Consider the following 27540-nt stretch of genomic DNA (forward strand, 5'->3'; position numbering starts at 1 on the left):
AAACCATGCCCAAGAACCCAGGCAGGTTAAACCCTTCCACTCATGCCCCTAGGCCACGAATGGCCACGAACGGCCAGGTTCTATAGACAGGGCAGCTGGCATGGATTATGGACACTTTTAACATAGGGTGGTTTTTCAACCTTATCTCCTCTGGAAGCAAAGCGCTGGACAGGGTTTCCTGTACGTTTTTGAGGTTCGCAGGGATCTATGTGTGGATGTTTCTTGGTGTGAAAAGCATGACACCTTTTGGGGTGACACCAGGCTCTTATGGGAGTTAATTTGCATAATCTCTACTTTCTATTTTATGTGACATGGGCTGCAGTTACATTGTTCTGTTAATAGAGGGCAACACACAGGTCATAGTTCCAAACAGGGGTGCACAGTCTGCTTGCTAGCTTACATTTACAGTTCTATTTGGGATTCACCGCCTTTTCATAAACTGAGTACTCTTCCGGAGTATTTCTAACTTATGTAGGTGTTTTGGGGGTGTTACGTGCCTTTGTATGACTGCTGCAAACCACTTGATATTAGACATTGATTGGAAACGACATAAAAAATCCTGACACATATTGTAAGCGGACATAAAATGACCTATATTAGCTAATATAAGTAAACAGACATCCCTCCCCCCTCCCCACAAAAAGGGATGTATGCGTACACAAAAAATAAAAATGAAAAACAAGCAACTACTGCAGTTAAAATCTAAAAATGTTAATTCAGTTACATGATCATGACTCGGAAGGGGAAGTTAAAAAGTAAAAAAACACACGGTAGGAGAGAGGTTAGCTTTACATGCCATGAGGGAGGAAGAGGTCTTCCAAGCACTGTTGTGTATGTTGGTCAATCCCTCTGAAACGCAAAAGGGATGTGCACATAGAAATCAAAGCAGAGTCATCCAGAGAGACTATTTAATTCTTTTTTTTTCAAATTCTCAAAAGGAAGCTGCTATCAAATTGAACTATTCATCACAGCCACTGCTAGGAAATCTATGTGCATAAAATGACAATACACCCAAAGGAAAACAAAATATAGCTATAACATGTCAGATTACTAAATTCAGAGTCCAGCCTACTAACCATTAGACCATGGAACCTAAATACTTCCGCAAATGCTGAACTTCATTATGCCAAAACAGAGGCAGTCAGAAACAATATTTAATATTGCTTAATCATATGCCTCAAGAGGAAGAATTTGATCTACATGCTCTATAAAGCACAGAGATTGCTATAGCACAACGTCAATCGACAACATCGCTGTGTTTGTATGATATCAGTCAATTGGGACTATGAATCTGTAAAAATTGTAAATATGCTCTATATTGCCATTTCTGATTCATCGCTCTCAGGTGCATCTTGCAAGGGTTCCATGGTGTAATGGTTAGCACTTTGGACTTTGAATCCAACGATCCGAGTTCAAGTCTCGGTGGGACCGTTATCTTGCTCTTACACTCCATTTTCTAATTTCTCAAATTACAATTCAACAGAGTTAATATTCAGAAGTTCAGTCGACTCTCTCTGCACAACATTACATTTAAATGCACTTTGGTGCCTGATACCAATACAGTGATGCAACTACATATCGTTAATGTACAATCCCTAAGGTCAATCAGAGTGGGCACCCAGATATCTCTCAGAAACATTTTCCACAGATGAATAATGTCCAACCTTCACTCTATGAAAAGAAAAATGTACACACTATGTGCAGTAGATTCTCTGCTCACTGGAACATGCAGAAACAACATTGATGTGAAAAGATTGGAAAAAGCCCTATTTTATTAACATTAAAAAATGTTATACAATTATTTTGGTGAATCATATTCACTTTCACAATCATTCCTATGTTTCAAGCAATTTGATGGTCTTATTAAATGTGTAAAAAATGTAATTCTTTGAGTTGACAAACTGTATGGAGAGCAAACTTTTTATAACTTACAAGAGTTATGAGTTCTAGAAAGTAGTGCATTTACTGATCAAGTGCCCTTGTTTAAATGTACTTACTTTATTTGGATCACACCTTTCTCGAAAGAAGAAATAAACTCTAAATTATCAGGAAACAATTCAACTGATTTTAGGGGCCTCCTGGGCTTTCAATGCAAATCGCTGAGATCAAAAGCCAGTTTAATAGCCATTATACCTTGGAGCTTTGGAGATATGAGAGTGGGCAGTTTCTTTGTGGCAAAAGAGAGTCATCCCCAGAAACTATTAATATTCTTTGGTCAAAGAAGACTGCCATCAAAGTGGGCTGTAAAGCAAAGCTATTGCTGTTATATCTATCTGCAAATGAAAGGCAACTCTAAAAGAGAAGCAGCCCCAAGGTCCCACCGAGACTTGAACTCGGATCGCTGGATTCAGAGTCCAGAGTGCTAACCATTACACCATGGAACCCACATATTCAGTAGCATGATGCACTTCATTCTGGAAAAACAGAGCACATCAGAGAAAATATGTAATATTCCTATATCATTAGACTCCAGAGGAAGAATTTGATCCAAATGAGACATGAAGCCAATACTTTGCGATTGCACAGCATCCAACAGCAACAGTGCTGCTTCGATATAATATCAGTAAACGGTTACTATAGGTCAGTAAAAATCTTGACTGTGCCCTATATTCTCATTGCCCTTATGAAGCTCTGCTCAACAAGGGTTCCATGGTGTAATGGTTAGCACTTTGGACTTTGAATCCAGCGATCCGAGTTCAAGTCTCGGTGGAACCTCTCGCTTGCTCTAACACACTTTGTCTCCTTGTTGTCTTAAACTATAGGCCAAAGATAGTAATATTCATAAGGTTAGTGGTGTAGGGTATTCATTTTCGCTCTCACTCTCTGGCATAACTTTTCATAAAAATCCACTTTTGTGCCTAGCACCTTAACCTTTATGCATTTTTTTTAAATGTATGAACAGTGAGGTCATTCTGAGTCGATGGGCAGATCTGCATCGGAAACATACATAAAAGATTTGAAATTTTCAAACTTAACTCAATGTTAAGAAACATGCTCAATCTGTGACCCAATGGATTCTCTTTTTACTTGAAGATGCAGCAACAACATTAATAATACCATTTTGGGAAAAGCAGCTCTATTGTATCGCCATTCTCTTTCAAAATTGTTAAAGGGTTAATCCTATGAAAAGCGACCACATTCAGAATCAATGATATTAATCAAGCGTCTTAACAGTCTTTACATGTTTGTAAAATGAAGGTATCAGTTTGAGATGAAAAATAGAACGAAGAACACACTTTTCTTAATTCACAAAAGGCCTGAGGTGTATAAATACTGTTTGTACCGACCAAGGGCCCATTCGTGAATGTACTTACTTTAGTTGGATCATACCTTTCTTCAAAGAAGACATCCACAATAAACGATAAGGGAAAGGTTCGACTGATGGTAAACTCTTACAGAGATTTGAATGCAAATTATTGGATTCAACCTCCAGGGTGCTACCATTACACCATGGGTCTTTCACACCACAGAAAGTGGTGGGTTTCATTGTGGCTAAAGAGCGTCATCCATGGAAAATCTTTCTTTTTTCAAATGCACCCAGGGAATAATGCTATGAAAGTGGGCGACACAGCAGCGTCATTGCTATTAAAACAAGACACTGAGAGGAAAACAAACACAGTAATTCCCAAGGTCCCACCGAGATTTGAACTCGGATCGCTGGATTCAGAGTCCAGAGTGCTAACCATTACACCATGGAACCTACATACTTAGTGACATGATGAACGTCATTGCAGCAAAAAAAGAGCCTTTTAGAGAATGTATGCAATATTCTTTTATCTTATGCCTCCAGAGGAAGAATCCTATCCAAATGAGCTGTAAAGCAAAGAGTTTGCTATTGCGCAACAACCAACTAAACAGTTCCACATTTGCATAATATCCGTGGGCTAGGAATATGAGTTTGTTAAAATGATGCATGAGATCTCGATTCTCATTTCTGTTACAACTCTGTCAGGTTGCACCAGCAAGGGGCCCATGGTGTAATGGTTAGCAAAGAACATTACTGAAGGGCCCCTCGGCCAGCCAGAAAGCCAAAATGGAGAGAACGGGCATGAACTGGTTGTGAATGAGCTTCAAAATGCGTTCACAGGTAATTGAACTGGTGATCTCCTCAGTTTATACACCTGGAACTCCTGTCAATAGCAACAGTCGGCAGCTGGGTTGCCAGACATTTCGTCGAAAAAAATTTGTCGACAGGACAATTGGTCGAAACCATTTGGTCGAAAACCAAATGGTCGAATTGCTTTGTTTTTTATTTTCACATTTTTTTAAGGGGGGGGGTTTGGGGGGGTCCCCCCAACCCCCTTTTTTTCTAAAAACCCCTTTTTTTCCCTAAACTACAACCTAAAAAATATATATATAAATAAATTAAAAAAACGACCATTTGGCTTTCGACCAAATTACGTCGACCAAATGTCTTTCGACGAAATGTCTTTCAACGAAATGTCCGGACAGCGGCAGCTGGTCTGTGTCAGTAATGGCAATTTGATTTTGCCATTTTCACAACTCCCTAATAAATGAACAAAATGTTCCATTTGTAGGCACAGTTACATGCTATGGTATGTATACCATGCTTAATAACCACCATAGGAGGCTCAGAGCACCATCCGCATTCTTACGTACAAAACATGTAAGGAAATAATCAGATCTTTTGCTCTGCAGGAGTCAGGCTTCTTTAAAGCCTGACAAAGTGGCAGAGTGCCATTGTAAACTGAGGCATGATGAAACCATGCCCAAGAACCCAGGCAGGTTAAACCCTTCCACTCATGCCCCTAGGCCCCGAATGGCCACGAACGGCCAGGTTCTATAGACAGGGCAGCTGGCATGGATTATGGACACTTTTAACATAGGGTGGTTTTTCAACCTTATCTCCTCTGGGAGCAAAGCGCTGGACAGGGTTTTCTGTCCGTTTTTGAGGTTCGCAGGGATCTATGTGTGGATGTTTCTTGGTGTGAAAAGCATGACACCTTTTGGGGTGACACCAGGCTCTTCTGGGAGTTAATTTGCATAATCTCTACTTTCTATTTTATGTGACATGGGCTGCTTACATTGTTCTGTTAATAGAGGGCAACACACAGGTCATAGTTCCAAACAGGGGTGCACAGTCTGCTTGCTAGCTTACATTTACAGTTCTATTTGGGATTCACCGCCTTTTCATAAACTGAGTACTCTTCCGGAGAATTTCTAACTTATGAAGGTGTTTTGGGGGTGTTACGTGCCTTTGTATGACTGCTGCAAACCACTTGATATTAGACATTGATTGGAAACGACATAAAAAATCCTGACACATATTGTAAGCGGACATAAAATGACCTATATTAGCTAATATAAGTAAACAGACATCACTCCCCCCTCCCCACAAAAAGGGATGTATGCGTACACAAAAAATAAAAATGAAAAACAAGCAACTACTGCAGTTAAAATCTAAAAATGTAAATTCAGTTACATGATCATGACTCGGAAGGGGAAGTTAAAAAGTAAAAAAACACACGGTAGGAGAGAGGTTAGCTTTACATGCCATGAGGGAGGAAGAGGTCTTCCAAGCACTGTTGTGTATGTTGGTCAATCCCTCTGAAACGCAAAAGGGATGTGCACATAGAAATCAAAGCAGAGTCATCCAGAGAGACTATTTAATTCTTTTTTTTTCAAATTCTCAAAAGGAAGCTGCTATCAAATTGAACTATTCATCACAGCCACTGCTAGGAAATCTATGTGCATAAAATGACAATACACCCAAAGGAAAACAAAATATAGCTATAACATGTCAGATTACTAAATTCAGAGTCCAGCCTACTAACCATTAGACCATGGAACCTAAATACTTCCGCAAATGCTGAACTTCATTATGCCAAAACAGAGGCAGTCAGAAACAATATTTAATATTGCTTAATCATATGCCTCAAGAGGAAGAATTTGATCTACATGCTCTATAAAGCACAGAGATTGCTATAGCACAACGTCAATCGACAACATCGCTGTGTTTGTATGATATCAGTCAATTGGGACTATGAATCTGTAAAAATTGTAAATGTGCTCTATATTGCCATTTCTGATTCATCGCTCTCAGGTGCATCTTGCAAGGGTTCCATGGTGTAATGGTTAGCACTTTGGACTTTGAATCCAACGATCCGAGTTCAAGTCTCGGTGGGACCGTTATCTTGCTCTTACACTCCATTTTCTAATTTCTCAAATTACAATTCAACAGAGTTAATATTCAGAAGTTCAGTCGACTCTCTCTGCACGACATTACATTTAAATGCACTTTGGTGCCTGATACCAATACAGTGATGCAACTACATATCGTTAATGTACAATCCCTAAGGTCAATCAGAGTGGGCACCCAGATATCTCTCAGAAACATTTTCCACAGATGAATAATGTCCAACCTTAACTCTATGAAAAGAAAAATGTACACACTATGTGCAGTAGATTCTCTGCTCACTGGAACATGCAGAAACAACATTGATGTGAAAAGATTGGAAAAAGCCCTATTTTATTAACATTAAAAAATGTTATACAATTATTTTGGTGAATCATATTCACTTTCACAATCATTCCTATGTTTCAAGCAATTTGATGGTCTTATTAAATGTGTAAAAAATGTAATTCTTTGAGTTGACAAACTGTATGGAGAGCAAACTTTTTATAACTTACAAGAGTTATGAGTTCTAGAAAGTAGTGCATTTACTGATCAAGTGCCCTTGTTTAAATGTACTTACTTTATTTGGATCACACCTTTCTCGAAAGAAGAAATAAACTCTAAATTATCAGGAAACAATTCAACTGATTTTAGGGGCCTCCTGGGCTTTCAATGCAAATCGCTGAGATCAAAAGCCAGTTTAATAGCCATTATACCTTGGAGCTTTGGAGATATGAGAGTGGGCAGTTTCTTTGTGGCAAAAGAGAGTCATCCCCAGAAACTATTAATATTCTTTGGTCAAAGAAGACTGCCATCAAAGTGGGCTGTAAAGCAAAGCTATTGCTGTTATATCTATCTGCAAATGAAAGGCAACTCTAAAAGAGAAGCAGCCCCAAGGTCCCACCGAGACTTGAACTCGGATCGCTGGATTCAGAGTCCAGAGTGCTAACCATTACACCATGGAACCCACATATTCAGTAGCATGATGCACTTCATTCTGGAAAAACAGAGCACATCAGAGAAAATATGTAATATTCCTATATCATTAGACTCCAGAGGAAGAATTTGATCCAAATGAGACATGAAGCCAATACTTTGCGATTGCACAGCATCCAACAGCAACAGTGCTGCTTCGATATAATATCAGTAAACGGTTACTATAGGTCAGTAAAAATCTTGACTGTGCCCTATATTCTCATTGCCCTTATGAAGCTCTGCTCAACAAGGGTTCCATGGTGTAATGGTTAGCACTTTGGACTTTGAATCCAGCGATCCGAGTTCAAGTCTCGGTGGAACCTCTCGCTTGCTCTAACACACTTTGTCTCCTTGTTGTCTTAAATTATAGGCCAAAGATAGTAATATTCATAAGGTTAGTGGTGTAGGGTATTCATTTTCGCTCTCAATCTCTGGCATAACTTTTCATAAAAATCCACTTTTGTGCCTAGCACCTTAACCTTTATGCATTTTTTTTAAATGTATGAACAGTGAGGTCATTCTGAGTCGATGGGCAGATCTGCATCGGAAACATACATAAAAGATTTGAAATTTTCAAACTTAACTCAATGTTAAGAAACATGCTCAATCTGTGACCCAATGGATTCTCTTTTTACTTGAAGATGCAGCAACAACATTAATAATACCATTTTGGGAAAAGCAGCTCTATTGTATCGCCATTCTCTTTCAAAATTGTTAAAGGGTTAATCCTATGAAAAGCGACCACATTCAGAATCAATGATATTAATCAAGCGTCTTAACAGTCTTTACATGTTTGTAAAATGAAGGTATCAGTTTGAGATGAAAAATAGAACGAAGAACACACTTTTCTTAATTCACAAAAGGCCTGAGGTGTATAAATACTGTTTGTACCGACCAAGGGCCCATTCGTGAATGTACTTACTTTAGTTGGATCATACCTTTCTTCAAAGAAGACATCCACAATAAACGATAAGGGAAAGGTTCGACTGATGGTAAACTCTTACAGAGATTTGAATGCAAATTATTGGATTCAACCTCCAGGGTGCTACCATTACACCATGGGTCTTTCACACCACAGAAAGTGGTGGGTTTCATTGTGGCTAAAGAGCGTCATCCATGGAAAATCTTTCTTTTTTCAAATGCACCCAGGGAATAATGCTATGAAAGTGGGCGACACAGCAGCGTCATTGCTATTAAAACAAGACACTGAGAGGAAAACAAACACAGTAATTCCCAAGGTCCCACCGAGATTTGAACTCGGATCGCTGGGTTCAGAGTCCAGAGTGCTAACCATTACACCATGGAACCTACATACTTAGTGACATGATGAACGTCATTGCAGCAAAAAAAGAGCCTTTTAGAGAATGTATGCAATATTCTTTTATCTTATGCCTCCAGAGGAAGAATCCTATCGAAATGAGCTGTAAAGCAAAGAGTTTGCTATTGCGCAACAACCAACTAAACAGTTCCACATTTGCATAATATCCGTGGGCTAGGAATATGAGTTTGTTAAAATGATGCATGAGATCTCGATTCTCATTTCTGTTACAACTCTGTCAGGTTGCACCAGCAAGGGGCCCATGGTGTAATGGTTAGCAAAGAACATTACTGAAGGGCCCCTCGGCCAGCCAGAAGCCAAAATGGAGAGAACGGGCATGAACTGGTTGTGAATGAGCTTCAAAATGCGTTCACAGGTAATTGAACTGGTGATCTCCTCAGTTTATACACCTGGAACTCCTGTCAATAGCAACAGTCGGCAGCTGGGTTGCCAGACATTTCGTCGAAAAAAATTTGTCGACAGGACAATTGGTCGAAACCATTTGGTCGAAAACCAAATGGTCGAATTGCTTTGTTTTTTATTTTCACATTTTATTTTGGGGGGGGGTTTGGGGGGGTCCCCCCAACCCCCTTTTTTCTAAAAACCCCTTTTTTTCCCTAAACTCCAACCTAAAAACTATATATATAAATAAATTAAAAAAACGACCATTTGGCTTTCGACCAAATTACGTCGACCAAATGTCTTTCGACGAAATGTCTTTCAACGAAATGTCCGGACAGCGGCAGCTGGTCTGTGTCAGTAATGGCAATTTGATTTTGCCATTTTCACAACTCCCTAATAAATGAACTAAATGTTCCATTTGTAGGCACAGTTACATGCTATGGTATGTATACCATGCTTAATAACCACCATAGGAGGCTCAGAGCACCATCCGCATTCTTACGTACAAAACATGTAAGGAAATAATCAGATTTTTTGCTCTGCAGGAGTCAGGCTTCTTTAAAGCCTGACAAAGTGGCAGAGTGCCATTGTAAACTGAGGCATGATGAAACCATGCCCAAGAACCCAGGCAGGTTAAACCCTTCCACTCATGCCCCTAGGCCCCGAATGGCCACGAACGGCCAGGTTCTATAGACAGGGCAGCTGGCATGGATTATGGACACTTTTAACATAGGGTGGTTTTTCAACCTTATCTCCTCTGGGAGCAAAGCGCTGGACAGGGTTTCCTGTACGTTTTTGAGGTTCGCAGGGATCTATGTGTGGATGTTTCTTGGTGTGAAAAGCATGACACCTTTTGGGGTGACACCAGGCTCTTCTGGGAGTTAATTTGCATAATCTCTACTTTCTATTTTATGTGACATGGGCTGCAGTTACATTGTTCTGTTAATAGAGGGCAACACACAGGTCATAGTTCCAAACAGGGGTGCACAGTCTGCTTGCTAGCTTACATTTACAGTTCTATTTGGGATTCACCGCCTTTTCATAAACTGAGTACTCTTCCGGAGTATTTCTAACTTATGTAGGTGTTTTGGGGGTGTTACGTGCCTTTGTATGACTGCTGCAAACCACTTGATATTAGACATTGATTGGAAACGACATAAAAAATCCTGACACATATTGTAAGCGGACATAAAATGACCTATATTAGCTAATATAAGTAAACAGACATCACTCCCCCCTCCCCACAAAAAGGGATGTATGCGTACACAAAAAATAAAAATGAAAAACAAGCAACTACTGCAGTTAAAATCTAAAAATGTAAATTCAGTTACATGATCATGACTCGGAAGGGGAAGTTAAAAAGTAAAAAAACACACGGTAGGAGAGAGGTTAGCTTTACATGCCATGAGGGAGGAAGAGGTCTTCCAAGCACTGTTGTGTATGTTGGTCAATCCCTCTGAAACGCAAAAGGGATGTTCACATAGAAATCAAAGCAGAGTCATCCAGAGAGACTATTTAATTCTTTTTTTTTCAAATTCTCAAAAGGAAGCTGCTATCAAATTGAACTATTCATCACAGCCACTGCTAGGAAATCTATGTGCATAAAATGACAATACACCCAAAGGAAAACAAAATATAGCTATAACATGTCAGATTACTAAATTCAGAGTCCAGCCTACTAACCATTAGACCATGGAACCTAAATACTTCCGCAAATGCTGAACTTCATTATGCCAAAACAGAGGCAGTCAGAAACAATATTTAATATTGCTTAATCATATGCCTCAAGAGGAAGAATTTGATCTACATGCTCTATAAAGCACAGAGATTGCTATAGCACAACGTCAATCGACAACATCGCTGTGTTTGTATGATATCAGTCAATTGGGACTATGAATCTGTAAAAATTGTAAATGTGCTCTATATTGCCATTTCTGATTCATCGCTCTCAGGTGCATCTTGCAAGGGTTCCATGGTGTAATGGTTAGCACTTTGGACTTTGAATCCAACGATCCGAGTTCAAGTCTCGGTGGGACCGTTATCTTGCTCTTACACTCCATTTTCTAACTTCTCAAATTACAATTCAACAGAGTTAATATTCAGAAGTTCAGTCGACTCTCTCTGCACGACATTACATTTAAATGCACTTTGGTGCCTGATACCAATACAGTGATGCAACTACATATCGTTAATGTACAATCCCTAAGGTCAATCAGAGTGGGCACCCAGATATCTCTCAGAAACATTTTCCACAGATGAATAATGTCCAACCTTAACTCTATGAAAAGAAAAATGTACACACTATGTGCAGTAGATTCTCTGCTCACTGGAACATGCAGAAACAACATTGATGTGAAAAGATTGGAAAAAGCCCTATTTTATTAACATTAAAAAATGTTATACAATTATTTTGGTGAATCATATTCACTTTCACAATCATTCCTATGTTTCAAGCAATTTGATGGTCTTATTAAATGTGTAAAAAATGTAATTCTTTGAGTTGACAAACTGTATGGAGAGCAAACTTTTTATAACTTACAAGAGTTATGAGTTCTAGAAAGTAGTGCATTTACTGATCAAGTGCCCTTGTTTAAATGTACTTACTTTATTTGGATCACACCTTTCTCGAAAGAAGAAATAAACTCTAAATTATCAGGAAACAATTCAACTGATTTTAGGGGCCTCCTGGGCTTTCAATGCAAATCGCTGAGATCAAAAGCCAGTTTAATAGCCATTATACCTTGGAGCTTTGGAGATATGAGAGTGGGCAGTTTCTTTGTGGCAAAAGAGAGTCATCCCCAGAAACTATTAATATTCTTTGGTCAAAGAAGACTGCCATCAAAGTGGGCTGTAAAGCAAAGCTATTGCTGTTATATCTATCTGCAAATGAAAGGCAACTCTAAAAGAGAAGCAGCCCCAAGGTCCCACCGAGACTTGAACTCGGATCGCTGGATTCAGAGTCCAGAGTGCTAACCATTACACCATGGAACCCACATATTCAGTAGCATGATGCACTTCATTCTGGAAAAACAGAGCACATCAGAGAAAATATGTAATATTCCTATATCATTAGACTCCAGAGGAAGAATTTGATCCAAATGAGACATGAAGCCAATACTTTCCGATTGCACAGCATCCAACAGCAACAGTGCTGCTTCGATATAATATCAGTAAACGGTTACTATAGGTCAGTAAAAATCTTGACTGTGCCCTATATTCTCATTGCCCTTATGAAGCTCTGCTCAACAAGGGTTCCATGGTGTAATGGTTAGCACTTTGGACTTTGAATCCAGCGATCCGAGTTCAAGTCTCGGTGGAACCTCTCGCTTGCTCTAACACACTTTGTCTCCTTGTTGTCTTAAATTATAGGCCAAAGATAGTAATATTCATAAGGTTAGTGGTGTAGGGTATTCATTTTCGCTCTCACTCTCTGGCATAACTTTTCATAAAAATCCACTTTTGTGCCTAGCACCTTAACCTTTATGCATTTTTTTTAAATGTATGAACAGTGAGGTCATTCTGAGTCGATGGGCAGATCTGCATCGGAAACATACATAAAAGATTTGAAATTTTCAAACTTAACTCAATGTTAAGAAACATGCTCAATCTGTGACCCAATGGATTCTCTTTTTACTTGAAGATGCAGCAACAACATTAATAATACCATTTTGGGAAAAGCAGCTCTATTGTATCGCCATTCTCTTTCAAAATTGTTAAAGGGTTAATCCTATGAAAAGCGACCACATTCAGAATCAATGATATTAATCAAGCGTCTTAACAGTCTTTACATGTTTGTAAAATGAAGGTATCAGTTTGAGATGAAAAATAGAACGTAGAACACACTTTTCTTAATTCACAAAAGGCCTGAGGTGTATAAATACTGTTTGTACCGACCAAGGGCCCATTCGTGAATGTACTTACTTTAGTTGGATCATACCTTTCTTCAAAGAAGACATCCACAATAAACGATAAGGGAAAGGTTCGACTGATGGTAAACTCTTACAGAGATTTGAATGCAAATTATTGGATTCAACCTCCAGGGTGCTACCATTACACCATGGGTCTTTCACACCACAGAAAGTGGTGGGTTTCATTGTGGCTAAAGAGCGTCATCCATGGAAAATCTTTCTTTTTTCAAATGCACCCAGGGAATAATGCTATGAAAGTGGGCGACACAGCAGCGTCATTGCTATTAAAACAAGACACTGAGAGGAAAACAAACACAGTAATTCCCAAGGTCCCACCGAGATTTGAACTCGGATCGCTGGATTCAGAGTCCAGAGTGCTAACCATTACACCATGGAACCTACATACTTAGTGACATGATGAACGTCATTGCAGCAAAAAAAGAGCCTTTTAGAGAATGTATGCAATATTCTTTTATCTTATGCCTCCAGAGGAAGAATCCTATCCAAATGAGCTGTAAAGCAAAGAGTTTGCTATTGCGCAACAACCAACTAAACAGTTCCACATTTGCATAATATCCGTGGGCTAGGAATATGAGTTTGTTAAAATGATGCATGAGATCTCGATTCTCATTTCTGTTACAACTCTGTCAGGTTGCACCAGCAAGGGGCCCATGGTGTAATGGTTAGCAAAGAACATTACTGAAGGGCCCCTCGGCCAGCCAGAAAGCCAAAATGGAGAGAACGGGCATGAACTGGTTGTGAATGAGCTTCAAAATGCGTTCACAGGTAATTGAACTGGTGATCTCCTCAGTTTATACACCTGGAACTCCTGTCAATAGCAACAGTCGGCAGCTGGGTTGCCAGACATTTCGTCGAAAAAAATTTGTCGACAGGACAATTGGTCGAAACCATTTGGTCGAAAACCAAATGGTCGAATTGCTTTGTTTTTTATTTTCACATTTTTTTTGGGGGGGGGGGGGGTTTGGGGGGGTCCCCCCAACCCCCTTTTTTTCTAAAAACCCCTTTTTTTCCCTAAACTACAACCTAAAAAATATATATATAAATAAATTAAAAAAACGACCATTTGGCTTTCGACCAAATTACGTCGACCAAATGTCTTTCGACGAAATGTCTTTCAACGAAATGTCCGGACAGCGGCAGCTGGTCTGTGTCAGTAATGGCAATTTGATTTTGCCATTTTCACAACTCCCTAATAAATGAACAAAATGTTCCATTTGTAGGCACAGTTACATGCTATGGTATGTATACCATGCTTAATAACCACCATAGGAGGCTCAGAGCACCATCCGCATTCTTACGTACAAAACATGTAAGGAAATAATCAGATCTTTTGCTCTGCAGGAGTCAGGCTTCTTTAAAGCCTGACAAAGTGGCAGAGTGCCATTGTAAACTGAGGCATGATGAAACCATGCCCAAGAACCCAGGCAGGTTAAACCCTTCCACTCATGCCCCTAGGCCCCGAATGGCCACGAACGGCCAGGTTCTATAGACAGGGCAGCTGGCATGGATTATGGACACTTTTAACATAGGGTGGTTTTTCAACCTTATCTCCTCTGGGAGCAAAGCGCTGGACAGGGTTTCCTGTACGTTTTTGAGGTTCGCAGGGATCTATGTGTGGATGTTTCTTGGTGTGAAAAGCATGACACCTTTTGGGGTGACACCAGGCTCTTCTGGGAGTTAATTTGCATAATCTCTACTTTCTATTTTATGTGACATGGGCTGCAGTTACATTGTTCTGTTAATAGAGGGCAACACACAGGTCATAGTTCCAAACAGGGGTGCACAGTCTGCTTGCTAGCTTACATTTACAGTTCTATTTGGGATTCACCGTCTTTTCATAAACTGAGTACTCTTCCGGAGTATTTCTAACTTATGTAGGTGTTTTGGGGGTGTTACGTGCCTTTGTATGACTGCTGCAAACCACTTGATATTAGACATTGATTGGAAACGACATAAAAAATCCTGACACATATTGTAAGCGGACATAAAATGACCTATATTAGCTAATATAAGTAAACAGACATCACTCCCCCCTCCCCACAAAAAGGGATGTATGCGTACACAAAAAATAAAAATGAAAAACAAGCAACTACTGCAGTTAAAATCTAAAAATGTAAATTCAGTTACATGATCATGACTCGGAAGGGGAAGTTAAAAAGTAAAAAAACACACGGTAGGAGAGAGGTTAGCTTTACATGCCATGAGGGAGGAAGAGGTCTTCCAAGCACTGTTGTGTATGTTGGTCAATCCCTCTGAAACGCAAAAGGGATGTGCACATAGAAATCAAAGCAGAGTCATCCAGAGAGACTATTTAATTCTTTTTTTTTTCAAATTCTCAAAAGGAAGCTGCTATCAAATTGAACTATTCATCACAGCCACTGCTAGGAAATCTATGTGCATAAAATGACAATACACCCAAAGGAAAACAAAATATAGCTATAACATGTCAGATTACTAAATTCAGAGTCCAGCCTACTAACCATTAGACCATGGAACCTAAATACTTCCGCAAATGCTGAACTTCATTATGCCAAAACAGAGGCAGTCAGAAACAATATTTAATATTGCTTAATCATATGCCTCAAGAGGAAGAATTTGATCTACATGCTCTATAAAGCACAGAGATTGCTATAGCACAACGTCAATCGACAACATCGCTGTGTTTGTATGATATCAGTCAATTGGGACTATGAATCTGTAAAAATTGTAAATGTGCTCTATATTGCCATTTCTGATTCATCGCTCTCAGGTGCATCTTGCAAGGGTTCCATGGTGTAATGGTTAGCACTTTGGACTTTGAATCCAACGATCCGAGTTCAAGTCTCGGTGGGACCGTTATCTTGCTCTTACACTCCATTTTCTAATTTCTCAAATTACAATTCAACAGAGTTAATATTCAGAAGTTCAGTCGACTCTCTCTGCACGACATTACATTTAAATGCACTTTGGTGCCTGATACCAATACAGTGATGCAACTACATATCGTTAATGTACAATCCCTAAGGTCAATCAGAGTGGGCACCCAGATATCTCTCAGAAACATTTTCCACAGATGAATAATGTCCAACCTTAACTCTATGAAAAGAAAAATGTACACACTATGTGCAGTAGATTCTCTGCTCACTGGAACATGCAGAAACAACATTGATGTGAAAAGATTGGAAAAAGCCCTATTTTATTAACATTAAAAAATGTTATACAATTATTTTGGTGAATCATATTCACTTTCACAATCATTCCTATGTTTCAAGCAATTTGATGGTCTTATTAAATGTGTAAAAAATGTAATTCTTTGAGTTGACAAACTGTATGGAGAGCAAACTTTTTATAACTTACAAGAGTTATGAGTTCTAGAAAGTAGTGCATTTACTGATCAAGTGCCCTTGTTTAAATGTACTTACTTTATTTGGATCACACCTTTCTCGAAAGAAGAAATAAACTCTAAATTATCAGGAAACAATTCAACTGATTTTAGGGGCCTCCTGGGCTTTCAATGCAAATCGCTGAGATCAAAAGCCAGTTTAATAGCCATTATACCTTGGAGCTTTGGAGATATGAGAGTGGGCAGTTTCTTTGTGGCAAAAGAGAGTCATCCCCAGAAACTATTAATATTCTTTGGTCAAAGAAGACTGCCATCAAAGTGGGCTGTAAAGCAAAGCTATTGCTGTTATATCTATCTGCAAATGAAAGGCAACTCTAAAAGAGAAGCAGCCCCAAGGTCCCACTGGATTCAGAGTCCAGAGTGCTAACCATTACACCATGGAACCCACATATTCAGTAGCATGATGCACTTCATTCTGGAAAAACAGAGCACATCAGAGAAAATATGTAATATTCCTATATCATTAGACTCCAGAGGAAGAATTTGATCCAAATGAGACATGAAGCCAATACTTTGCGATTGCACAGCATCCAACAGCAACAGTGCTGCTTCGATATAATATCAGTAAACGGTTACTATAGGTCAGTAAAAATCTTGACTGTGCCCTATATTCTCATTGCCCTTATGAAGCTCTGCTCAACAAGGGTTCCATGGTGTAATGGTTAGCACTTTGGACTTTGAATCCAGCGATCCGAGTTCAAGTCTCGGTGGAACCTCTCGCTTGCTCTAACACACTTTGTCTCCTTGTTGTCTTAAATTATAGGCCAAAGATAGTAATATTCATAAGGTTAGTGGTGTAGGGTATTCATTTTCGCTCTCACTCTCTGGCATAACTTTTCATAAAAATCCACTTTTGTGCCTAGCACCTTAACCTTTATGCATTTTTTTTAAATGTATGAACAGTGAGGTCATTCTGAGTCGATGGGCAGATCTGCATCGGAAACATACATAAAAGATTTGAAATTTTCAAACTTAACTCAATGTTAAGAAACATGCTCAATCTGTGACCCAATGGATTCTCTTTTTACTTGAAGATGCAGCAACAACATTAATAATACCATTTTGGGAAAAGCAGCTCTATTGTATCGCCATTCTCTTTCAAAATTGTTAAAGGGTTAATCCTATGAAAAGCGACCACATTCAGAATCAATGATATTAATCAAGCGTCTTAACAGTCTTTACATGTTTGTAAAATGAAGGTATCAGTTTGAGATGAAAAATAGAACGAAGAACACACTTTTCTTAATTCACAAAAGGCCTGAGGTGTATAAATACTGTTTGTACCGACCAAGGGCCCATTCGTGAATGTACTTACTTTAGTTGGATCATACCTTTCTTCAAAGAAGACATCCACAATAAACGATAAGGGAAAGGTTCGACTGATGGTAAACTCTTACAGAGATTTGAATGCAAATTATTGGATTCAACCTCCAGGGTGCTACCATTACACCATGGGTCTTTCACACCACAGAAAGTGGTGGGTTTCATTGTGGCTAAAGAGCGTCATCCATGGAAAATCTTTCTTTTTTCAAATGCACCCAGGGAATAATGCTATGAAAGTGGGCGACACAGCAGCGTCATTGCTATTAAAACAAGACACTGAGAGGAAAACAAACACAGTAATTCCCAAGGTCCCACCGAGATTTGAACTCGGATCGCTGGATTCAGAGTCCAGAGTGCTAACCATTACACCATGGAACCTACATACTTAGTGACATGATGAACGTCATTGCAGCAAAAAAAGAGCCTTTTAGAGAATGTATGCAATATTCTTTTATCTTATGCCTCCAGAGGAAGAATCCTATCCAAATGAGCTGTAAAGCAAAGAGTTTGCTATTGCGCAACAACCAACTAAACAGTTCCACATTTGCATACTATCCGTGGGCTAGGAATATGAGTTTGTTAAAATGATGCATGAGATCTCGATTCTCATTTCTGTTACAACTCTGTCAGGTTGCACCAGCAAGGGGCCCATGGTGTAATGGTTAGCAAAGAACATTACTGAAGGGCCCCTCGGCCAGCCAGAAAGCCAAAATGGAGAGAACGGGCATGAACTGGTTGTGAATGAGCTTCAAAATGCGTTCACAGGTAATTGAACAGGTGATCTCCTCAGTTTATACACCTGGAACTCCTGTCAATAGCAACAGTCGGCAGCTGGGTTGCCAGACATTTCGTCGAAAAAAATTTGTCGACAGGACAATTGGTCGAAACCATTTGGTCGAAAACCAAATGGTCGAATTGCTTTGTTTTTTATTTTCACATTTTTTTTGGGGGGGGGTTTGGGGGGGTCCCCCTAACCCCCTTTTTTTCTAAAAACCCCTTTTTTTCCCTAAACTACAACCTAAAAAATATATATATATAAATAAATAAAAAAATCGACCATTTGGCTTTCGACCAAATTACGTCGACCAAATGTCTTTCGACGAAATGTCTTTCGACGAAATGTCCGGACAGCGGCAGCTGGTCTGTGTCAGTAATGGCAATTTGATTTTGCCATTTTCACAACTCCCTAATAAATGAACAAAATGTTCCATTTGTAGGCACAGTTACATGCTATGGTATGTATACCATGCTTAATAACCACCATAGGAGGCTCAGAGCACCATCCGCATTCTTACGTACAAAACATGTAAGGAAATAATCAGATCTTTTGCTCTGCAGGAGTCAGGCTTCTTTAAAGCCTGACAAAGTGGCAGAGTGCCATTGTAAACTGAGGCATGATGAAACCATGCCCAAGAACCCAGGCAGGTTAAACCCTTCCACTCATGCCCCTAGGCCTATAGACAGGGCAGCTGGCATGGATTATGGACACTTTTAACATAGGGTGGTTTTTCAACCTTATCTCCTCTGGGAGCAAAGCGCTGGACAGGGTTTCCTGTACGTTTTTGAGGTTCGCAGGGATCTATGTGTGGATGTTTCTTGGTGTGAAAAGCATGACACCTTTTGGGGTGACACCAGGCTCTTCTGGGAGTTAATTTGCATAATCTCTACTTTCTATTTTATGTGACATGGGCTGCAGTTACATTGTTCTGTTAATAGAGGGCAACACACAGGTCATAGTTCCAAACAGGGGTGCACAGTCTGCTTGCTAGCTTACATTTACAGTTCTATTTGGGATTCACCGCCTTTTCATAAACTGAGTACTCTTCCGGAGTATTTCTAACTTATGTAGGTGTTTTGGGGGTGTTACGTGCCTTTGTATGACTGCTGCAAACCACTTGATATTAGACATTGATTGGAAACGACATAAAAAATCCTGACACATATTGTAAGCGGACATAAAATGACCTATATTAGCTAATATAAGTAAACAGACATCACTCCCCCCTCCCCACAAAAAGGGATGTATGCGTACACAAAAAATAAAAATGAAAAACAAGCAACTACTGCAGTTAAAATCTAAAAATGTAAATTCAGTTACATGATCATGACTCGGAAGGGGAAGTTAAAAAGTAAAAAAACACACGGTAGGAGAGAGGTTAGCTTTACATGCCATGAGGGAGGAAGAGGTCTTCCAAGCACTGTTGTGTATGTTGGTCAATCCCTCTGAAACGCAAAAGGGATGTGCACATAGAAATCAAAGCAGAGTCATCCAGAGAGACTATTTAATTCTTTTTTTTTCAAATTCTCAAAAGGAAGCTGCTATCAAATTGAACTATTCATCACAGCCACTGCTAGGAAATCTATGTGCATAAAATGACAATACACCCAAAGGAAAACAAAATATAGCTATAACATGTGAGATTACTAAATTCAGAGTCCAGCCTACTAACCATTAGACCATGGAACCTAAATACTTCCGCAAATGCTGAACTTCATTATGCCAAAACAGAGGCAGTCAGAAACAATATTTAATATTGCTTAATCATATGCCTCAAGAGGAAGAATTTGATCTACATGCTCTATAAAGCACAGAGATTGCTATAGCACAACGTCAATCGACAACATCGCTGTGTTTGTATGATATCAGTCAATTGGGACTATGAATCTGTAAAAATTGTAAATGTGCTCTATATTGCCATTTCTGATTCATCGCTCTCAGGTGCATCTTGCAAGGGTTCCATGGTGTAATGGTTAGCACTTTGGACTTTGAATCCAACGATCCGAGTTCAAGTCTCGGTGGGACCGTTATCTTGCTCTTACACTCCATTTTCTAATTTCTCAAATTACAATTCAACAGAGTTAATATTCAGAAGTTCAGTCGACTCTCTCTGCACGACATTACATTTAAATGCACTTTGGTGCCTGATACCAATACAGTGATGCAACTACATATCGTTAATGTACAATCCCTAAGGTCAATCAGAGTGGGCACCCAGATATCTCTCAGAAACATTTTCCACAGATGAATAATGTCCAACCTTAACTCTATGAAAAGAAAAATGTACACACTATGTGCAGTAGATTCTCTGCTCACTGGAACATGCAGAAACAACATTGATGTGAAAAGATTGGAAAAAGCCCTATTTTATTAACATTAAAAAATGTTATACAATTATTTTGGTGAATCATATTCACTTTCACAATCATTCCTATGTTTCAAGCAATTTGATGGTCTTATTAAATGTGTAAAAAATGTAATTCTTTGAGTTGACAAACTGTATGGAGAGCAAACTTTTTATAACTTACAAGAGTTATGAGTTCTAGAAAGTAGTGCATTTACTGATCAAGTGCCCTTGTTTAAATGTACTTACTTTATTTGGATCACACCTTTCTCGAAAGAAGAAATAAACTCTAAATTATCAGGAAACAATTCAACTGATTTTAGGGGCCTCCTGGGCTTTCAATGCAAATCGCTGAGATCAAAAGCCAGTTTAATAGCCATTATACCTTGGAGCTTTGGAGATATGAGAGTGGGCAGTTTCTTTGTGGCAAAAGAGAGTCATCCCCAGAAACTATTAATATTCTTTGGTCAAAGAAGACTGCCATCAAAGTGGGCTGTAAAGCAAAGCTATTGCTGTTATATCTATCTGCAAATGAAAGGCAACTCTAAAAGAGAAGCAGCCCCAAGGTCCCACCGAGACTTGAACTCGGATCGCTGGATTCAGAGTCCAGAGTGCTAACCATTACACCATGGAACCCACATATTCAGTAGCATGATGCACTTCATTCTGGAAAAACAGAGCACATCAGAGAAAATATGTAATATTCCTATATCATTAGACTCCAGAGGAAGAATTTGATCCAAATGAGACATGAAGCCAATACTTTGCGATTGCACAGCATCCAACAGCAACAGTGCTGCTTCGATATAATATCAGTAAACGGTTACTATAGGTCAGTAAAAATCTTGACTGTGCCCTATATTCTCATTGCCCTTATGAAGCTCTGCTCAACAAGGGTTCCATGGTGTAATGGTTAGCACTTTGGACTTTGAATCCAGCGAGTGGAACCTCTCGCTTGCTCTAACACACTTTGTCTCCTTGTTGTCTTAAATTATAGGCCAAAGATAGTAATATTCATAAGGTTAGTGGTGTAGGGTATTCATTTTCGCTCTCACTCTCTGGCATAACTTTTCATAAAAATCCACTTTTGTGCCTAGCACCTTAACCTTTATGCATTTTTTTTAAATGTATGAACAGTGAGGTCATTCTGAGTCGATGGGCAGATCTGCATCGGAAACATACATAAAAGATTTGAAATTTTCAAACTTAACTCAATGTTAAGAAACATGCTCAATCTGTGACCCAATGGATTCTCTTTTTACTTGAAGATGCAGCAACAACATTAATAATACCATTTTGGGAAAAGCAGCTCTATTGTATCGCCATTCTCTTTCAAAATTGTTAAAGGGTTAATCCTATGAAAAGCGACCACATTCAGAATCAATGATATTAATCAAGCGTCTTAACAGTCTTTACATGTTTGTAAAATGAAGGTATCAGTTTGAGATGAAAAATAGAACGAAGAACACACTTTTCTTAATTCACAAAAGGCCTGAGGTGTATAAATACTGTTTGTACCGACCAAGGGCCCATTCGTGAATGTACTTACTTTAGTTGGATCATACCTTTCTTCAAAGAAGACATCCACAATAAACGATAAGGGAAAGGTTCGACTGATGGTAAACTCTTACAGAGATTTGAATGCAAATTATTGGATTCAACCTCCAGGGTGCTACCATTACACCATGGGTCTTTCACACCACAGAAAGTGGTGGGTTTCATTGTGGCTAAAGAGCGTCATCCATGGAAAATCTTTCTTTTTTCAAATGCACCCAGGGAATAATGCTATGAAAGTGGGCGACACAGCAGCGTCATTGCTATTAAAACAAGACACTGAGAGGAAAACAAACACAGTAATTCCCAAGGTCCCACCGAGATTTGAACTCGGATCGCTGGATTCAGAGTCCAGAGTGCTAACCATTACACCATGGAACCTACATACTTAGTGACATGATGAACGTCATTGCAGCAAAAAAAGAGCCTTTTAGAGAATGTATGCAATATTCTTTTATCTTATGCCTCCAGAGGAAGAATCCTATCCAAATGAGCTGTAAAGCAAAGAGTTTGCTATTGCGCAACAACCAACTAAACAGTTCCACATTTGCATACTATCCGTGGGCTAGGAATATGAGTTTGTTAAAATGATGCATGAGATCTCGATTCTCATTTCTGTTACAACTCTGTCAGGTTGCACCAGCAAGGGGCCCATGGTGTAATGGTTAGCAAAGAACATTACTGAAGGGCCCCTCGGCCAGCCAGAAAGCCAAAATGGAGAGAACGGGCATGAACTGGTTGTGAATGAGCTTCAAAATGCGTTCACAGGTAATTGAACTGGTGATCTCCTCAGTTTATACACCTGGAACTCCTGTCAATAGCAACAGTCGGCAGCTGGGTTGCCAGACATTTCGTCGAAAAAAATTTGTCGACAGGACAATTGGTCGAAACCATTTGGTCGAAAACCAAATGGTCGAATTGCTTTGTTTTTTATTTTCACATTTTTTTTGGGGGGGGGGGGTTTGGGGGGGTCCCCCTAACCCCCTTTTTTTCTAAAAACCCCTTTTTTTCCCTAAACTACAACCTAAAAAATATATATATAAATAAATAAAAAAATCGACCATTTGGCTTTCGACCAAATTACGTCGACCAAATGTCTTTCGACGAAATGTCTTTCGACGAAATGTCCGGACAGCGGCAGCTGGTCTGTGTCAGTAATGGCAATTTGATTTTGCCATTTTCACAACTCCCTAATAAATGAACAAAATGTTCCATTTGTAGGCACAGTTACATGCTATGGTATGTATACCATGCTTAATAACCACCATAGGAGGCTCAGAGCACCATCCGCATTCTTACGTACAAAACATGTAAGGAAATAATCAGATCTTTTGCTCTGCAGGAGTCAGGCTTCTTTAAAGCCTGACAAAGTGGCAGAGTGCCATTGTAAACTGAGGCATGATGAAACCATGCCCAAGAACCCAGGCAGGTTAAACCCTTCCACTCATGCCCCTAGGCCTATAGACAGGGCAGCTGGCATGGATTATGGACACTTTTAACATAGGGTGGTTTTTCAACCTTATCTCCTCTGGGAGCAAAGCGCTGGACAGGGTTTCCTGTACGTTTTTGAGGTTCGCAGGGATCTATGTGTGGATGTTTCTTGGTGTGAAAAGCATGACACCTTTTGGGGTGACACCAGGCTCTTCTGGGAGTTAATTTGCATAATCTCTACTTTCTATTTTATGTGACATGGGCTGCAGTTACATTGTTCTGTTAATAGAGGGCAACACACAGGTCATAGTTCCAAACAGGGGTGCACAGTCTGCTTGCTAGCTTACATTTACAGTTCTATTTGGGATTCACCGCCTTTTCATAAACTGAGTACTCTTCCGGAGTATTTCTAACTTATGTAGGTGTTTTGGGGGTGTTACGTGCCTTTGTATGACTGCTGCAAACCACTTGATATTAGACATTGATTGGAAACGACATAAAAAATCCTGACACATATTGTAAGCGGACATAAAATGACCTATATTAGCTAATATAAGTAAACAGACATCACTCCCCCCTCCCCACAAAAAGGGATGTATGCGTACACAAAAAATAAAAATGAAAAACAAGCAACTACTGCAGTTAAAATCTAAAAATGTAAATTCAGTTACATGATCATGACTCGGAAGGGGAAGTTAAAAAGTAAAAAAACACACGGTAGGAGAGAGGTTAGCTTTACATGCCATGAGGGAGGAAGAGGTCTTCCAAGCACTGTTGTGTATGTTGGTCAATCCCTCTGAAACGCAAAAGGGATGTTCACATAGAAATCAAAGCAGAGTCATCCAGAGAGACTATTTAATTCTTTTTTTTTCAAATTCTCAAAAGGAAGCTGCTATCAAATTGAACTATTCATCACAGCCACTGCTAGGAAATCTATGTGCATAAAATGACAATACACCCAAAGGAAAACAAAATATAGCTATAACATGTCAGATTACTAAATTCAGAGTCCAGCCTACTAACCATTAGACCATGGAACCTAAATACTTCCGCAAATGCTGAACTTCATTATGCCAAAACAGAGGCAGTCAGAAACAATATTTAATATTGCTTAATCATATGCCTCAAGAGGAAGAATTTGATCTACATGCTCTATAAAGCACAGAGATTGCTATAGCACAACGTCAATCGACAACATCGCTGTGTTTGTATGATATCAGTCAATTGGGACTATGAATCTGTAAAAATTGTAAATGTGCTCTATATTGCCATTTCTGATTCATCGCTCTCAGGTGCATCTTGCAAGGGTTCCATGGTGTAATGGTTAGCACTTTGGACTTTGAATCCAACGATCCGAGTTCAAGTCTCGGTGGGACCGTTATCTTGCTCTTACACTCCATTTTCTAACTTCTCAAATTACAATTCAACAGAGTTAATATTCAGAAGTTCAGTCGACTCTCTCTGCACGACATTACATTTAAATGCACTTTGGTGCCTGATACCAATACAGTGATGCAACTACATATCGTTAATGTACAATCCCTAAGGTCAATCAGAGTGGGCACCCAGATATCTCTCAGAAACATTTTCCACAGATGAATAATGTCCAACCTTAACTCTATGAAAAGAAAAATGTACACACTATGTGCAGTAGATTCTCTGCTCACTGGAACATGCAGAAACAACATTGATGTGAAAAGATTGGAAAAAGCCCTATTTTATTAACATTAAAAAATGTTATACAATTATTTTGGTGAATCATATTCACTTTCACAATCATTCCTATGTTTCAAGCAATTTGATGGTCTTATTAAATGTGTAAAAAATGTAATTCTTTGAGTTGACAAACTGTATGGAGAGCAAACTTTTTATAACTTACAAGAGTTATGAGTTCTAGAAAGTAGTGCATTTACTGATCAAGTGCCCTTGTTTAAATGTACTTACTTTATTTGGATCACACCTTTCTCGAAAGAAGAAATAAACTCTAAATTATCAGGAAACAATTCAACTGATTTTAGGGGCCTCCTGGGCTTTCAATGCAAATCGCTGAGATCAAAAGCCAGTTTAATAGCCATTATACCTTGGAGCTTTGGAGATATGAGAGTGGGCAGTTTCTTTGTGGCAAAAGAGAGTCATCCCCAGAAACTATTAATATTCTTTGGTCAAAGAAGACTGCCATCAAAGTGGGCTGTAAAGCAAAGCTATTGCTGTTATATCTATCTGCAAATGAAAGGCAACTCTAAAAGAGAAGCAGCCCCAAGGTCCCACCGAGACTTGAACTCGGATCGCTGGATTCAGAGTCCAGAGTGCTAACCATTACACCATGGAACCCACATATTCAGTAGCATGATGCACTTCATTCTGGAAAAACAGAGCACATCAGAGAAAATATGTAATATTCCTATATCATTAGACTCCAGAGGAAGAATTTGATCCAAATGAGACATGAAGCCAATACTTTCCGATTGCACAGCATCCAACAGCAACAGTGCTGCTTCGATATAATATCAGTAAACGGTTACTATAGGTCAGTAAAAATCTTGACTGTGCCCTATATTCTCATTGCCCTTATGAAGCTCTGCTCAACAAGGGTTCCATGGTGTAATGGTTAGCACTTTGGACTTTGAATCCAGCGATCCGAGTTCAAGTCTCGGTGGAACCTCTCGCTTGCTCTAACACACTTTGTCTCCTTGTTGTCTTAAATTATAGGCCAAAGATAGTAATATTCATAAGGTTAGTGGTGTAGGGTATTCATTTTCGCTCTCACTCTCTGGCATAACTTTTCATAAAAATCCACTTTTGTGCCTAGCACCTTAACCTTTATGCATTTTTTTTAAATGTATGAACAGTGAGGTCATTCTGAGTCGATGGGCAGATCTGCATCGGAAACATACATAAAAGATTTGAAATTTTCAAACTTAACTCAATGTTAAGAAACATGCTCAATCTGTGACCCAATGGATTCTCTTTTTACTTGAAGATGCAGCAACAACATTAATAATACCATTTTGGGAAAAGCAGCTCTATTGTATCGCCATTCTCTTTCAAAATTGTTAAAGGGTTAATCCTATGAAAAGCGACCACATTCAGAATCAATGATATTAATCAAGCGTCTTAACAGTCTTTACATGTTTGTAAAATGAAGGTATCAGTTTGAGATGAAAAATAGAACGTAGAACACACTTTTCTTAATTCACAAAAGGCCTGAGGTGTATAAATACTGTTTGTACCGACCAAGGGCCCATTCGTGAATGTACTTACTTTAGTTGGATCATACCTTTCTTCAAAGAAGACATCCACAATAAACGATAAGGGAAAGGTTCGACTGATGGTAAACTCTTACAGAGATTTGAATGCAAATTATTGGATTCAACCTCCAGGGTGCTACCATTACACCATGGGTCTTTCACACCACAGAAAGTGGTGGGTTTCATTGTGGCTAAAGAGCGTCATCCATGGAAAATCTTTCTTTTTTCAAATGCACCCAGGGAATAATGCTATGAAAGTGGGCGACACAGCAGCGTCATTGCTATTAAAACAAGACACTGAGAGGAAAACAAACACAGTAATTCCCAAGGTCCCACCGAGATTTGAACTCGGATCGCTGGATTCAGAGTCCAGAGTGCTAACCATTACACCATGGAACCTACATACTTAGTGACATGATGAACGTCATTGCAGCAAAAAAAGAGCCTTTTAGAGAATGTATGCAATATTCTTTTATCTTATGCCTCCAGAGGAAGAATCCTATCCAAATGAGCTGTAAAGCAAAGAGTTTGCTATTGCGCAACAACCAACTAAACAGTTCCACATTTGCATAATATCCGTGGGCTAGGAATATGAGTTTGTTAAAATGATGCATGAGATCTCGATTCTCATTTCTGTTACAACTCTGTCAGGTTGCACCAGCAAGGGGCCCATGGTGTAATGGTTAGCAAAGAACATTACTGAAGGGCCCCTCGGCCAGC

The 27540-nt window shown here is 39.2% G+C and overlaps 22 non-coding genes across 22 annotated transcripts; 11 read left to right on the forward strand and 11 right to left on the reverse strand.

Moving 5' to 3' along the window:
- The first annotated feature begins 1359 nt into the window (after window positions 1-1359).
- Window positions 1360-1431, forward strand: TRNAQ-UUG (transfer RNA glutamine (anticodon UUG)). The gene has a single exon. It is a non-coding gene; the product is annotated as a tRNA-Gln (tRNA).
- An 881-nt stretch (window positions 1432-2312) lies between these two features.
- TRNAQ-CUG (transfer RNA glutamine (anticodon CUG)) lies at window positions 2313-2384 on the reverse strand. Its single transcript has one exon. It is a non-coding gene; the product is annotated as a tRNA-Gln (tRNA).
- Window positions 2385-2643: 259 nt separating this feature from the next.
- TRNAQ-UUG (transfer RNA glutamine (anticodon UUG)) lies at window positions 2644-2715 on the forward strand. Its single transcript has one exon. It is a non-coding gene; the product is annotated as a tRNA-Gln (tRNA).
- Window positions 2716-3628: 913 nt separating this feature from the next.
- Window positions 3629-3700, reverse strand: TRNAQ-CUG (transfer RNA glutamine (anticodon CUG)). Its single transcript has one exon. It is a non-coding gene; the product is annotated as a tRNA-Gln (tRNA).
- A 2378-nt stretch (window positions 3701-6078) lies between these two features.
- TRNAQ-UUG (transfer RNA glutamine (anticodon UUG)) lies at window positions 6079-6150 on the forward strand. The gene has a single exon. It is a non-coding gene; the product is annotated as a tRNA-Gln (tRNA).
- Window positions 6151-7031: 881 nt separating this feature from the next.
- On the reverse strand, window positions 7032-7103 carry TRNAQ-CUG (transfer RNA glutamine (anticodon CUG)). The gene has a single exon. It is a non-coding gene; the product is annotated as a tRNA-Gln (tRNA).
- A 259-nt stretch (window positions 7104-7362) lies between these two features.
- Window positions 7363-7434, forward strand: TRNAQ-UUG (transfer RNA glutamine (anticodon UUG)). Its single transcript has one exon. It is a non-coding gene; the product is annotated as a tRNA-Gln (tRNA).
- A 913-nt stretch (window positions 7435-8347) lies between these two features.
- Window positions 8348-8419, reverse strand: TRNAQ-CUG (transfer RNA glutamine (anticodon CUG)). The gene has a single exon. It is a non-coding gene; the product is annotated as a tRNA-Gln (tRNA).
- A 2378-nt stretch (window positions 8420-10797) lies between these two features.
- Window positions 10798-10869, forward strand: TRNAQ-UUG (transfer RNA glutamine (anticodon UUG)). Its single transcript has one exon. It is a non-coding gene; the product is annotated as a tRNA-Gln (tRNA).
- An 881-nt stretch (window positions 10870-11750) lies between these two features.
- Window positions 11751-11822, reverse strand: TRNAQ-CUG (transfer RNA glutamine (anticodon CUG)). Its single transcript has one exon. It is a non-coding gene; the product is annotated as a tRNA-Gln (tRNA).
- Window positions 11823-12081: 259 nt separating this feature from the next.
- TRNAQ-UUG (transfer RNA glutamine (anticodon UUG)) lies at window positions 12082-12153 on the forward strand. Its single transcript has one exon. It is a non-coding gene; the product is annotated as a tRNA-Gln (tRNA).
- A 913-nt stretch (window positions 12154-13066) lies between these two features.
- TRNAQ-CUG (transfer RNA glutamine (anticodon CUG)) lies at window positions 13067-13138 on the reverse strand. The gene has a single exon. It is a non-coding gene; the product is annotated as a tRNA-Gln (tRNA).
- A 2385-nt stretch (window positions 13139-15523) lies between these two features.
- On the forward strand, window positions 15524-15595 carry TRNAQ-UUG (transfer RNA glutamine (anticodon UUG)). The gene has a single exon. It is a non-coding gene; the product is annotated as a tRNA-Gln (tRNA).
- Window positions 15596-16786: 1191 nt separating this feature from the next.
- TRNAQ-UUG (transfer RNA glutamine (anticodon UUG)) lies at window positions 16787-16858 on the forward strand. Its single transcript has one exon. It is a non-coding gene; the product is annotated as a tRNA-Gln (tRNA).
- A 913-nt stretch (window positions 16859-17771) lies between these two features.
- TRNAQ-CUG (transfer RNA glutamine (anticodon CUG)) lies at window positions 17772-17843 on the reverse strand. The gene has a single exon. It is a non-coding gene; the product is annotated as a tRNA-Gln (tRNA).
- Window positions 17844-20198: 2355 nt separating this feature from the next.
- On the forward strand, window positions 20199-20270 carry TRNAQ-UUG (transfer RNA glutamine (anticodon UUG)). Its single transcript has one exon. It is a non-coding gene; the product is annotated as a tRNA-Gln (tRNA).
- Window positions 20271-21151: 881 nt separating this feature from the next.
- Window positions 21152-21223, reverse strand: TRNAQ-CUG (transfer RNA glutamine (anticodon CUG)). Its single transcript has one exon. It is a non-coding gene; the product is annotated as a tRNA-Gln (tRNA).
- A 1227-nt stretch (window positions 21224-22450) lies between these two features.
- On the reverse strand, window positions 22451-22522 carry TRNAQ-CUG (transfer RNA glutamine (anticodon CUG)). The gene has a single exon. It is a non-coding gene; the product is annotated as a tRNA-Gln (tRNA).
- Window positions 22523-24878: 2356 nt separating this feature from the next.
- On the forward strand, window positions 24879-24950 carry TRNAQ-UUG (transfer RNA glutamine (anticodon UUG)). The gene has a single exon. It is a non-coding gene; the product is annotated as a tRNA-Gln (tRNA).
- An 881-nt stretch (window positions 24951-25831) lies between these two features.
- On the reverse strand, window positions 25832-25903 carry TRNAQ-CUG (transfer RNA glutamine (anticodon CUG)). The gene has a single exon. It is a non-coding gene; the product is annotated as a tRNA-Gln (tRNA).
- A 259-nt stretch (window positions 25904-26162) lies between these two features.
- Window positions 26163-26234, forward strand: TRNAQ-UUG (transfer RNA glutamine (anticodon UUG)). The gene has a single exon. It is a non-coding gene; the product is annotated as a tRNA-Gln (tRNA).
- Window positions 26235-27147: 913 nt separating this feature from the next.
- TRNAQ-CUG (transfer RNA glutamine (anticodon CUG)) lies at window positions 27148-27219 on the reverse strand. Its single transcript has one exon. It is a non-coding gene; the product is annotated as a tRNA-Gln (tRNA).
- Window positions 27220-27540: the final 321 nt, after the last annotated feature.

This window comes from Ambystoma mexicanum, chromosome 5p, assembly GCF_040938575.1.
Source record: "Ambystoma mexicanum isolate Mex_15411 chromosome 5p, UKY_AmexF1_1, whole genome shotgun sequence".
NCBI lineage: Eukaryota > Metazoa > Chordata > Amphibia > Caudata > Ambystomatidae > Ambystoma > Ambystoma mexicanum.